General features: G+C 46.6%; 1 non-coding gene across 1 annotated transcript; it reads right to left on the bottom strand.

Annotated features, from left to right (window-relative positions):
* Window positions 1-2687: 2687 nt before the first annotated feature.
* TRNAF-AAA lies at window positions 2688-2760 on the bottom strand. Its single transcript has one exon. It is a non-coding gene; the product is annotated as a tRNA-Phe (tRNA).
* Between the last annotated feature and the right edge of the window lie 10401 nt (window positions 2761-13161).

The following is a 13161-nucleotide window of genomic DNA, read 5'->3' on the forward strand; positions in this document are numbered from 1 at the left end:
GGTCGGCAAGCGGTTAATGTATTCAGGGTGTTGTAGCTGTACTTGGTACTGGGGTACCCCCTGGCTGTTTCTGATACTGAAAGTTTTGACTGTGCTTTATTTTGGGGGGGCCCTAGGTTAGGTTTGAAGAGTGTTCAGGGGTACTTGGTATTCCAGGTCTGGTCACTGACCTGCACAGTGTAATAGAAATGAGATATTCCTGTGCTCAAATCTAAGTAGCTTACACCAGTGGTCTCCAAACTGCATCCAGGGGGCCGCATGCGGACCTTTGCTTGCCTTTATCTGGCTTGTGGGGCACTATTCCTCCCACTGATACAAGGCACTATTCCTTTTACTGACAACAACTATGGGTCAATAATGGTTTGTGCACTGACACCAACAGTGGGGCACTATTCCTTTCACTGACACCGATAGGGCACTAATATTTCCCCTAATACCAAAGATAGGACATTGCTTTCTCCTGCTGATGCCAGGACATTTTCTACTCCCACTGGCCATGGTCTGGACTCCCTAAAGTCTGAAAGTTTGTTTAGAAAGTTTGGAGACTCCTGGCTAAGACATATATAAATAACCCATCAGGTGCTAAAGGGGCGTGACCGCTAGGGTGACCATGTGTTCCGAATTTCCCGGGATTGTCCCTTAATTCATATTTGTGTCCCGGGCACCTTCATTCCGAGACAATACAGTGCCCCAGAATGAAAGAAGGACACCAGGTCGGCTCGGCTTGGGCAGGTCCACTATGCTCCGGCGGGGAGCATGTCCGCTTCACTGAAAAGCTACACAAGCCGCCTCCCCCAGTCATCTCTATGGAGGGCTCCATGTGCCGCGCTGCACGCTGGGAAGTGTACTTTACATCGCAGCCCCACGGATTCTCTTCTCACTGACATGGCAGACATGAGGTGTGGAGGGGACAATTATCCCAGGACAGAGAGAAGGAAGAAGAGTCCGGCAGGGAGAGCGCAGGCTTCAGGGAACAGCCTACTAGGAAGAAGTGAGAACGGAGAGGTCGAGGAGACAGTCAGAGACAAGTCCGTATGTGTAAGTGTGAGGTCCCACGGTCCCCCTGTCCATCCCACTGTCCCCCTGTCCATCCCATTGTCCCCCTGTCCATATCCATATCACTGTCCCCCTGTCCATCCCACTGTATATCCCATGGTCCCCCTGTCCATCCCATTGTCCCCCTTTCCATATCCATATCACTGTCCCCCTGTCCATCCCATTGTCCCCCTGTCCATATCCATATCACTGTCCCCCTGTCCATCCCACTGTATATCCCATGGTCCCCCTGTCCATCCCACTGTCCCCCTGTCCATCCCACGGTCCACCTGTCCTTCCCACTGTCCCCCGTCCATCCCACTGTGCCCCTGTCCGTCCCACGATCCCCCTGTCCGTCCCACGGTCCCCCTGTCCATCCCACTGTCCCCCCCACTGTCCCCCTGTCCATCCCACTGTCCATCCTCTTCCTCCTCTCTCCACTAACTACCCCGGCCATACACTCCGCACTCCTCTCCTGTACATATTACCCCCCGCCATACACTCCACTTGCATATGGACCCGCTGATTTCATCCCCGAAAATCTGCAAAAAAATATGTCAACAATCATCTTTTGGGTGGGGGGTGTCCCTGAATGGCAGTTTGAAAATGTATGTGGTCACCCTTGTGACCGCATGTTAACAATAAAAGTTCTGAATGGACCTTATGCACTGCTATGCACCCTTTCTAGCCAACTTTGCATAAAAACAGGGATTTTTAGTTCACCTACATCGCAATAAATGTTTAACTGCTTCCTACCCGGCCCATTGTGAAATGATGCCCGAGCAGGAGCCCTCTTGTTCTGGGTGGATGTCATATGATGTCCTGCCCAGAACGCGCCTCACGTGGGCCGCGCTTTGGCGCGATCTCTCACCCACTGTGTTTCCGCCGGACACAGTAGATGACTGATCAGTGTACCGGCCCGCTGCCAGTACCATGTAATCGCTGTGACCAATTACAGCAGATCACTGCGAGTGAGTTTAGGGTGGAGGAGTCCTGCCCTCAACCCAATAGAACACCTTTGGGTTAAATTAGAGCAGAGACTGTGAGCCAGGCTTTCTCGTTCAACATCAGTGCCTGACCTCACAAATTCGCTTCTGGAAGAATGGTCCAACATTCCCATAGACACACTCCTAAACCTTGTGGACAGCCTTCCCGGAAGAGTTGAAGCTGTTATAGCTGCAAAGGGTGGGCCAACTCAATGTTGTACTTTACTGAGTAAGACTGGGATGCCATTAAAGTTCATGTGCGTGTAAAGGCAGGCGTCCCAATACTTTTGGTAATATAGTGTATACTGTATGTGCCCCTTGTCTCTCTGCCTTCTTTGGTGGTCTAAAGCCGGCCATGCAGAACACATTTTGGCCAATTTCTTCTGAGTCGGGTGAAACCTGAGCTTTGGGCACCTTTCGGCCCAACAAAAGTGGATTCTGTTCAATTTTCCTTGACAAACCTCGCCCCGAACGCCATATACTCTCCTTACCAGCATTCCCTCTCTTCATGGGATTTCTCACTTTACCCCTCCATGGCTCCAATAAATCAAAGAGACCAAATAGCATTTTATTGACATCTTCATTTAATCTTATGTTGCAAAGTAACACAACCAAAACCTCCTCCATGGTGGATCCGATATAATACTACAAAGGGGCATGTAAAGTCGCTGAAACCTGGGATTGAACCAGGGACCTTTAGACCTTTAGTCCAACGCTCTCCCAACTGAGCTATTTCAGCTTTTGGGGGTGGGGGTGGGGGGGATGGGGGGTGGGAGCATGTCTTTAGAGTGTGGGAGGAAACCGGAGTACCCGGAGGAAACCCACGCAGGCACAGGGAGAACATACAAACTCCAGGCAGATGGTGTCGTGGTCAGAATTTGAACCAGCGACCCTTTTTGCTGCTAGGTGAAAGTGCTAATCACTACACCACTGTGCCGCCCGTATAATAAAAGCACACGAATATAGTAAAAGCACACAAATATAATAAAAGCACACAAATATAATAAAAGCACACAAATATAATAAAATATAATAAAAGCACACAATATCACAAGTCCCAGGTCTAATGCGGCCTTGTGCTTAGAGGCTGCCTATTTGTGCTCCTTGGCTGACCTCCAAACTTGGTTTACATGCCGTTTGCTTATAGCAGTAAATTTTACTACTATAGTTGGGCTAAACCTCCCCCTCGTTGAACCCTGACCCTAACCCCCTAACCCTAACTCAGCTGATGAGTCATTGGTTGTTAAGAACATGGCGGCCGGCTTCCTGCCCCACTCCTTAACGACCAGCTATTCTTCACACAGAATTTGGAACAGTCGATCATTTTTCTATAGATCCGAATTAGAATCGTTCCAAACATTTTCCCATTTGAGAAAAAATTCCTTCCAGGCCCCCTAAGGCAATATTTTTACTCCATGAATTTTTACAACCCACAATGTCATCCAGAGGAAGGCAAACCCCATTCTGAAGCACAGCCCCAATAGGAAAAAAAGCCCCTCTGTCACCCTCCCACAGCATTCCTCTGTGCCCCACCCATGGCGTCCCTTTGTCCCACGGCATCCCTCTCTCCCCCACCCATGATATCCCTCTGTCTTCATCCCACGGGGACCATCTGTCTTCATCCCACGGGGACCATCTGTCTTCATCCCACGGGGACCATCTGTCTTCATCCCACGGGGACCATCTGTCTTCATCCCACGGGGACCATCTGTCTTCATCCCACAGCGTCCCTCTGTCTTCATCCCACAGCGTCCCTCTGTCTTTATCCCACGGCGTCCCTCTGTCTTTATCCCACGGCGTCCCTCTGTCTTTATCCCACTGTCTTCATCCCACGGTGTCCCTCTGTCTTCATCCAACAGCGTCCCTCTGTCTTCATCCAACAGCGTCCCTCTGTCTTCATCCCACAGCGTCCCTCTGTCTTCATCATTCGTCGTCCCTTTCCAAAGCGTCATTCCTTTATTTCTTTTTCTTAATACCAACCTTCGATTTTTTAGGCTTTGATGGTTTTGCATGCCTCTTCGGAGCCTTAGGCTGTGGGCTCATTGGCACATGACCTCCCGATGCAGCTGGTCGCTTCGGCAGAGCTTGAGGTCTGTGTTGAGATGGAGACCTCTTTGGCACTTGACCTCCTGATGCAGCTTTTCGCCCCGGTGAAACTTGAGCACTGCGTGGAGCTGGAGGCCTCACTGGCACCTGAGCTCCCGATGCAGCTGGTCGCCCCGGTGGAACTTGAGCTCCTTGTGGAGCTGGAGGCCTCGCTGGCTTCGGCGGCACTTGAGGTGTCTTGTCTGTCTGTGGATGTTGGTGTCCTACAGTGCCATCTTCACTACTGGCTCCTGGTTTTCCAGACTTTTTCTTCTGAGTTTCTAAGCGCCCTCTTCCATCAGGTGAGTGATGTTTACTCTTGCCTGGCTGATCACGCTCTTCTACCTCTGGATTCTCGGGGTCCTCAGATCTCGTTCCTCTTGACAGTAGTGACGACAGCATGTTGGATGAAAATCCACCTGATCCGGTCTGATCAGCAGCGGTGCCCTCCTCTGCCTGATAAGCAGCGGCGCCCTCCTCTGCCTGATAAGCAGCGGTGCCCTCGGTCCCATTACCTTGTGCAGACCAACGGCTGTCGTCGACGGTGACTTCCTCCAGATCTGCAGGATCCATATTATCAGGGTTGTAGTGTGCTGCTGACTTCAGTGTTTGTAAAATTTTATTTAAATCCATATCTTGCTTACGACTGTAAAAAAGAAAATAAATAGTTAAAAACGTCATCATTGGGTAAGTGCTAACATTATAATACATGGAAAATGTTTTTCTTAAAGTGTATATAATCCCTAACAATGTTCTTCTTTTATTTGCACCATTTTGGTCTGTTAATAACACAGTTGAGGGCGTTATGTTATATCTGTTCGATATCTACAAAAATGATATCTATTGATCCTGCCATAAATATTGTGAGCTTATAGCTTCCTGTACTGCGCTCTTAACAGTTCCTGGCTGTCTATGTGGACTATAGAACACCTTCCCTGTCTTATTGAGTCCTGTAGTCGTGTTCTAGGGTGACAATGCTGTTCCTCCATAAATACAGTGGAGGAGTCTATTAATGGCCACCCAAACACAAAAGGTGTGTTATTGGCAGGGTCACCAATGAAAAATTAAGGGGGGGAGGGGAAGTCTACTGCTAATTACAATTACAAATCAGTGGATGAATGTCACAAGATGGCCACCAGATGGAACTGACGATCATAGGAAATCAGCATATTAAGCAAAGTACGGCCACAATTCCTGGTGGCTGGGTGAATGCTTGTGACGTTCATCCACCAAACATTTTATAAATAACCCCATAGTATGGTTAGCCTGCCTCAGGAAGTGCTGTCAGGGTTCGTTGGGTTGGGTTGGGTTGGACAGCGTTGGGTTGGGTTGGACAGCGTTGGGTTGGGTTGGACAGCGTTGGGTTGGGCTGGACAGTGTTGGGTTAGGTTGGGCTGGACAGTGTTGGGTTAGGTTGGGCCGGACAGTGTTGGGTTAGGTTGGGCAGGACAGTGTTGGGTTAGGTTGGGCCGGACAGTGTTGGGTCAGGTTGGGTCAGGTTGGGCCGGACAGTGTTGGGTCAGGTTGGGTCGGACAGTGTTGTGTTAGGTAGGGTCGGACAGTGTTGGGTTAGGTTGGGTCGGACAGTGTTGGGTTAGGTTTGGTCGGACAGTGTTGGGTTAGGTTGGGTCGGACAGTGTAGTGTTAGGTTGGGTCGGACAGTGTAGTGTTAGGTTAGGTCGGACAGTGTAGTGTTAGGTTAGGTCGGACAGTGTAGTGTTAGGTTGGGTCGGACAGTGTAGTGTTAGGTTGGGTCGGACAGTGTTGGGTTAGGTTGGGTCGGACAGTGTTGGGTTAGGTTGGGCTGGACAGTGTTGGGTTAGGTTGGGCTGGACAGTGTTGGGTTAGGTTGGGCCGGACAGTGTTGGGTTAGGTTGGGCCGGACAGTGTTGGGTTAGGTTGGGCTGGACAGTGTTGGGTCAGGTTGGGTCGGACAGTGTTGGGTTAGGTTGGGTCGGACAGTGTTGGGTTAGGTTGGGTCGGACAGTGTTGGGTTAGGTTGGGTCGGACAGTGTTGGGTCGGACAGTGTTGGGTTAGGTTGGGCCGGACAGTGTTGGGTTAGGTTGGGCCGGACAGTGTTGGGTTAGGTTGGGCCGGACAGTGTTGGGTTAGGTTGGGCCGGACAGTGTTGGGTTAGGTTGGGCCGGACAGTGTTGGGTTAGGTTGGGCCGGACAGTGTTGGGTTGGGTTGGGCCGGACAGTGTTGGGTTGGGCTAGACAGTGTTGGGTTGGGTTGGACAGCGTTGGGTTGGGCTGGACAGAGCTGCCCTGACTATTTAATAGCTGACACTGGGGCTTCCTGTAACGGTCGCTTGTGCTGGATAGCTTGGTCTGTTACAGGAATAATGAGTCACTGGCAGGATCACAAGGTAAGACCCTTTGTAAAAGACTCCCTCAAAAAAAACAAAAAACGAACGTGCCTAAAAATAGTTTTGGGGTTTTACATACACTTTGGGGTCTATTTATAAATGTTTACACCCAAGATTCACCCAACTTTCACCCAGGATCTACACATTGTTCCAAATTGGAAAAAAATAGGGGAAGGTCCTGTGGCAACTTTTATAAATAGACCCCCACGATTCTAGGTTAGTCATTTATGAAAATACCAATAAATACTTACAAGTTACGTATCATTATACAGCAGATGGGGATCAGCAGGAGTAATGTGACGCAGAGGATCCCCAAGATGATCAACGCCGAGGCGAATCTTACAGACATTTCTAAAGGAAGAGAGAGAAGAGAGAGAAAAAATATGATTATTACAGCTAAAGGAACCAATCAGCATCAGCCGTCCAAAAAAAGACGGTGTAATAACGACATCTGAATCATTATTAATTCAATAATAATTATTATTGTTATTAATAATAATAATTATTATTATATATAATAATAATCATTACTATTGAATATAATAATTATGATTATTATTATATCTAATTATTATAACAATTATAATAATAATAATAAATTAGGAATGATTGCTTTGGAAGGATCTCATTGCAGGTTGGAGCCCTTTGGTGCCTTCAGAACGTCTTGAGCCACGAGTCTTCCTTGGAAGTGACAACAATTTACTTACTGGTTGGTTTTTGTGACGGAGATTCCAGTTGGCTGTTGTCCGTCTTGTCTGACCGAACGTCATTTGTTTCATCCGGCTGAATATCATTATTATTATTATTCGTCCCGCGCGGCTGAACATTATTCGTCCCGCGCGGCTGAACTCTCCTCACGACTGGCGGAATGGCATTCTTCCAGCCATCTTCATCGTAGTCCGTCTCTTCCTGGACACCTGGATAAACACCTGTAAATTTTAAGTAATAAGAAATGATTAGCAATTATGGGACTTATTATTCTACATTTTTAGAATTTAAAACATTAAATACACAGGCCCGGATTCAGGTAGATTTGCCCCTTAGTTACGGAGGCGCAGGGCAGCGTTTTTGCCCTGCCCCCCCCCCGCAAATTTCCTGCGCTACCCGCGATTCACGGAGCAGTAGCTCCGTAAATTGCGTGTGCGCTGTGTAAACTTGCCCTGCGTAAGGGCGGGCGCCTAATGTAAATGATCCCGTAGGGGGCGGGAATCATTTAAATTAGGCGCGCTCCGGCGCCGAGCGTAGAGCGCATGCTCCGTCGGGAAACTTTCCCGACGTGCATTGCGGCAAATGACGTCGCAAGGACGTCATTTGCTTCAAAGTGAACGTGAATGGCGTCCAGCGCCATTCACGAATCACTTACGCAAATTACGTAAAATTCGAACGCCGCGACTCGGGAACGACGGGTATATTTTAGCATTGGCTGCCCCTGCTATTAGAAGGGGCAGCCTTACGCTAAACACGCCGTACGGAAACAACATAAATTGCGTACGCAGGGCTCGCCCAACATTGTGAATCGGTGTTAGTGTGCAATTTGCATACTATACGCTGACCACAATGGGAACGCCCCCTAGCGGTCATCGCAAGAATGCAGCCTAAGATATGCGTGGCATAAGAGCCTTATGCCACGCAGATTTTAGGCTGCAGTCGGCGTTACGATGTTCCTGAATCAGGAGCATTCGTAACGCCGGAGCAAGTCAGCAATTGCGCTGTGTAACCTATGGTTACACAGGCGCAATTGCTACTTGAATCTGGGCCACAGTATACATGATATAACATAGCAAATTTGAAGAGATAAGAAAAAAATATATATATATATATATATATATATATATATATATATATATTATATATCTCTATATATAGAAATATAATATATATACAGTATATATATATATATACAGTGTATGTATGTGTGTATAATATATATATATATATATATATATATATATATATATATATATATATATATATATATATATATATATATATTTTATTTTTCTTATTTTAAAAAAATTGCTATGTTATATCATATATACCAGGGCTAAAAATTTCAAGTCTTAAGCCACTAGCCAGGCCTCAATGGTTACTCGCCACCAGTTTCCCTGCCCAACCCCTACCATGCCCCGCTCCTAATTCTGCCGCTAATTACGCCCTCATAAATTATCTCCTGAAATGACACTTAATTGTTTTATGCAGAACTAAGTTACAAAAATAAATATTAACTTTATCAGTTCCCCTCAGTACAGCCTCACCTGTGCCCACCATTGCAGCCTCACCATGCCCCACATTGCAGCCTCACCGCGCCCCACATTGCAGCCTCACCGTGCCCCACATTGCAGCCTCACCGTGCCCCAAATTGTAGCCTCACCGTGCCCCACATTGCAGCCTTATTGTGCCCCCACTGCAGCCTCATTGTGCCCCCACTGCAGCCTCATTGTGCCCCCACTGCAGACTCACTGTGCCCCCATTGGGGTTAGGAGGAGGCAGGGCTGTGTGTGAGAACGAGCAGAGCAGAGAAAAGTTCAAGGTTATGCTATTACAGCGGGCTATACCACTCGGTGATACCGCGGTCCTCCTCTACCTCAATGCTCTCTGCCATAGGCGATCGCTGGGAGAACAGCTCCCGATCAACAACGGCCGCCGGCGGTGCTCGCCCCCCCTCTCCCAGGCAGCCCAGCTCCTCGCCAGACCTAATTTTCCACTCGCATAATGCGAGTGGGCGAGTGGAAAATTAGAGGTCTGATATATACTGTGCATAAATGTATACACTGTGGCCTGGATTCAAGAAGCAATTGCGCCTGTGTAACCATAAGTTACACAGCGCAATTGCTTACTTGCCCCGGCGTAACGAATGCTCCTGATTCAGGAACCTCGTTACGCCGACTGCAGCCTAAGATATGCACGGCATAAGGCTCTTATGCCCGCATATCTTAGGCTGCATTCTTGCGATGGCCGCTAGGTGGCGTTCCCGTTGTGCTCAGCGCATAGTATGCAAATTGCATACTAACGCGATTCACAACGTTGCGCAAGCCCTGCGTATGCAATTTACGTCGTTTCGGCAGTCGTACGGCAGTTTTTTCGCGTAAGGCTGCCCCTGCTATTAGCAGGGGCAGCCAATGTTACGTATACCCGTCGTTCCCGCGTCGTGAAATTTGAATTCACGCCGTTTGCGTAAGTGATATGTGAATGGCGCTGGACGCCATTCACGTTCACTTTGAAGCAAATTACGTCCTTGCGACGTCATTTGCCGCAATGCACATCGGAAAAGTTTCCCGACGGAGCATGCGCTCTACGCTCGGCGCGGGAACGCGCCTAATTTAAATGATTCCCGCCCCCTACGGGATCATTTAAATTGCCCGCGCTTACGCCGGGCATTTTGCCGGCGAGCCCACGCAATTTACGGAGCTGCTGCTCCGTGAATCAAGGGCAGCGCAGTAATTTTGCGGGGGGGGGAAAGGGCAAAATTGTTGCCCTGCGCCTCCGTAAACATAGCGCAATTCTACCTGAATCCAGCCCTGTGTGTGTGTATATACACACACACACACACACACACACACACACACATATACAGCAGTCTTAAAAGTGGAGGAATTGATTCAGTGTGAAAATCTCAGCAGTTAGTGCAGAGCCATGCCCGTTGCCATAGCAACCTAGCAGTTAATCTGTGGACTATCATTTCTTAAAGCATAACTATATATCCTGTATAATATCTTTAAATCTCTCTGGATAAGATTGAAAACATCTGGTTCTTTAGAATTGTGAATTACAAGTGTACAAGTGTTTTCTGCAATGTAATGAAATCTGTCTGATCCCTTCTCATAAAAGAATAGAGATAATCTTACCACGTGCCCGGACATCGGCAGTACTGGCCGTTCCGATAAGAACGGCCAAAAGAAAGCAAGTGAAAATCACGTAATTTCTCATGTTTTGCTCCCAATCAACAAAGTAGATGCGCACTCCTCTCTCTCCTCGTGTCATCTGCTGCTAACTGCCTCCGGGGCGGTTTATAAAGGCTGAGCCAGAGTGTTCCATTGTGATGTCATAGGTTCTAACTGCCAGGTTGCTAGGCAACGGGGCATGGCTCTGCACTAACTGCTGAGATGTGAGCATTTGAAAAAAACAAAAACAACTTAAAGTGGAGTTCCACCCATAAATATAACATTACATCAGTAGTTTTAAAAAAATGTCATTAGTCCTTTAAGAATTTTTTTTTTTTTTTTTAGATGCCTTCAAAGTGTTGTTGCTAGGCAGAATAGTTAATCTTCCCACTTCCTGCACCTAGGTGCTTAATGCTTCCTAACCTACACCGCACAGACTCCTGGGAATGTAGTGGGTGTAACTTTCCAGGAGTCTGTGCACTCCCCAGTCTCGAAGAATCATGGACAGTACAGGTGGACAGTACAGGTGCTGAAACCTATTACACTGCTTGTGCAGCACTGAGCATGTGCGAGATCTGCCAGGCTGAAATCCAGGAAGTCATACAGTCTGGCTTCATGATGCCCACACTTAAGATGGCCCCAGTCAATTTCTATTTTATAAAGTGTCTAAATGCTGTAACAACCTAACAAAACGGACCTTAGTTTACAGACTAACTTTACTAGAATACATTAAGCTTGTGTATTACAGGAAATTTAAAAAGTGAAATTGTGGCCGGAACTCCGCTTTAATGTTTACCAACACCAATATTTGATGGATTGCTGTTGGGATCTGGGAGCTATTATTATTATTTAATAATATTAGTGATGATGATGGATGGATGAATGGTGATTATGAATGGATGATGGATGGATGGTGATTATGAATGGATGATGGATGGATGGTGATTATGGATGGATGAGAATGATGAATGGATGAAGATGATGATGATGATGGATGGATGGTGATTATGAATGGATGATGGATGGATGGTGATTATGGATGGATGAGAATGATGAATGGATGAAGATGATGATGATGATGGATGGATGGTGATGATGATGGATGGATGGATGGTGATGGATGGTGATTATGAATGGATGATGGATGGATACTGATGATAGATGGATGAATGGTGATTATGAATGGATGATGGATGGATGGTGATGATGATGATGGATGGATGGTGATTATGAATGGATGGATGGTGATGATGATGGATGGATGGTGATTATGAATGGATGGATGGTGATGATGATGGATGGTGATTATGATGATGGTGATGATGGATGGATGGTGATTATGAATGGATGGATGGTGATGATGATGGATGGTGATGATGATGATGGATGGTGATTATGAATGGATGATGGATGGATGGTGATTATGAATGGATGATGGATGGATGATGATTATGAATGGATGGATGGATGGTGATGATGATGATGGATGATGGTGATGATGATGGATGGATGGTGATTATGAATGGATGGATGGATGGTGATTATGATGGATGGATGGATGATGGATGGATGGATGATGATGATGGATGGATTATGGATGGATGATGATGATGATGGATGGATGGTGATTATGAATGGATGATGGATGGATGGTGAATATGAATGGATGGATGGATGGTGATTATGATGGATGGATGGATGGATGATGATGAATGGATGATGATGATGGATGGATTATGGATGGATGATGATGATGATGGATGGATGGTGATTATGAATGGATGATGGATGGATGGTGATTATGAATGGATGGATGGATGGTGATTATGAATGGATGGTGATTATGAATGGATGGTGATGATGATAGATGGTGATTATGAATGGATGGTGGATGGATGGTGATTATGAATGGATGGATGGATGGTGATTATGAATGGATGATGGATGGATGATGATGATGATGGATGGATGGTGATTATGAATGGATGGATGGATGATGATGATGGATGATGATGATGATGGATGGATGGTGATTATGAATGGATGGATGGATGATGATGATGGATGATGATGATGATGGATGGATGGTGATTATGAATGGATGGATGGTGATTATGATGGATGGATGGTGATTATGGATGGATGGTGGATGGATGGTGATTATGATGGATTGTGAATTACAAGTGTACAAATGTATTTTTCTGAAATGTAATGAAATCTGTCTGATCCCTTCTCATAAAAGAATAGAGATAATCTTACCACGTGCCCGGACATCGGCAGTACTGGCCGTTCCGATAAGAACGGCCAAAAGAAAGCAAGCGAAAATCACGTAATTTCTCATGTTTTGCTCCCAATCAACAAAGTAGATGCGCACTCCTCTCTCTCCTCGTGTCATCTGCTGCTAACTGCCTCCAGGACGGTTTATAAAGGCTGAGCCAGAGTGTTCCATTGTGATGTCATAGGTTGTAACTGCCAGGTTGCTAGGCAACGGGGTATGGCTCTGCACTAACTGCTGAGATGTGAGCATTTGAAAAAAAAACAAAAACAACTTAATGTTTACCAACACCAATATGTGATGGATTGCTGTTGGGATCTGGGAGCTATTATTATTATTTCATAATATTAGTGATGATGATGGATGGATGGTGATGATGAATGGATGGTGATGGATGGTGATTATGAATGGATGATGGATGGATGGTGATTATGAATGGATGATGGATGGATGGTGATTATGAATGGATGATGGTGATTATGAATGGATGATGATGGATGGATGAGAATGATGGATGGATGATGATGAT

Source organism: Rana temporaria, chromosome 9 (assembly GCF_905171775.1).
Source record: "Rana temporaria chromosome 9, aRanTem1.1, whole genome shotgun sequence".
In the NCBI taxonomy this organism is placed as follows: Eukaryota; Metazoa; Chordata; class Amphibia; order Anura; family Ranidae; genus Rana; species Rana temporaria.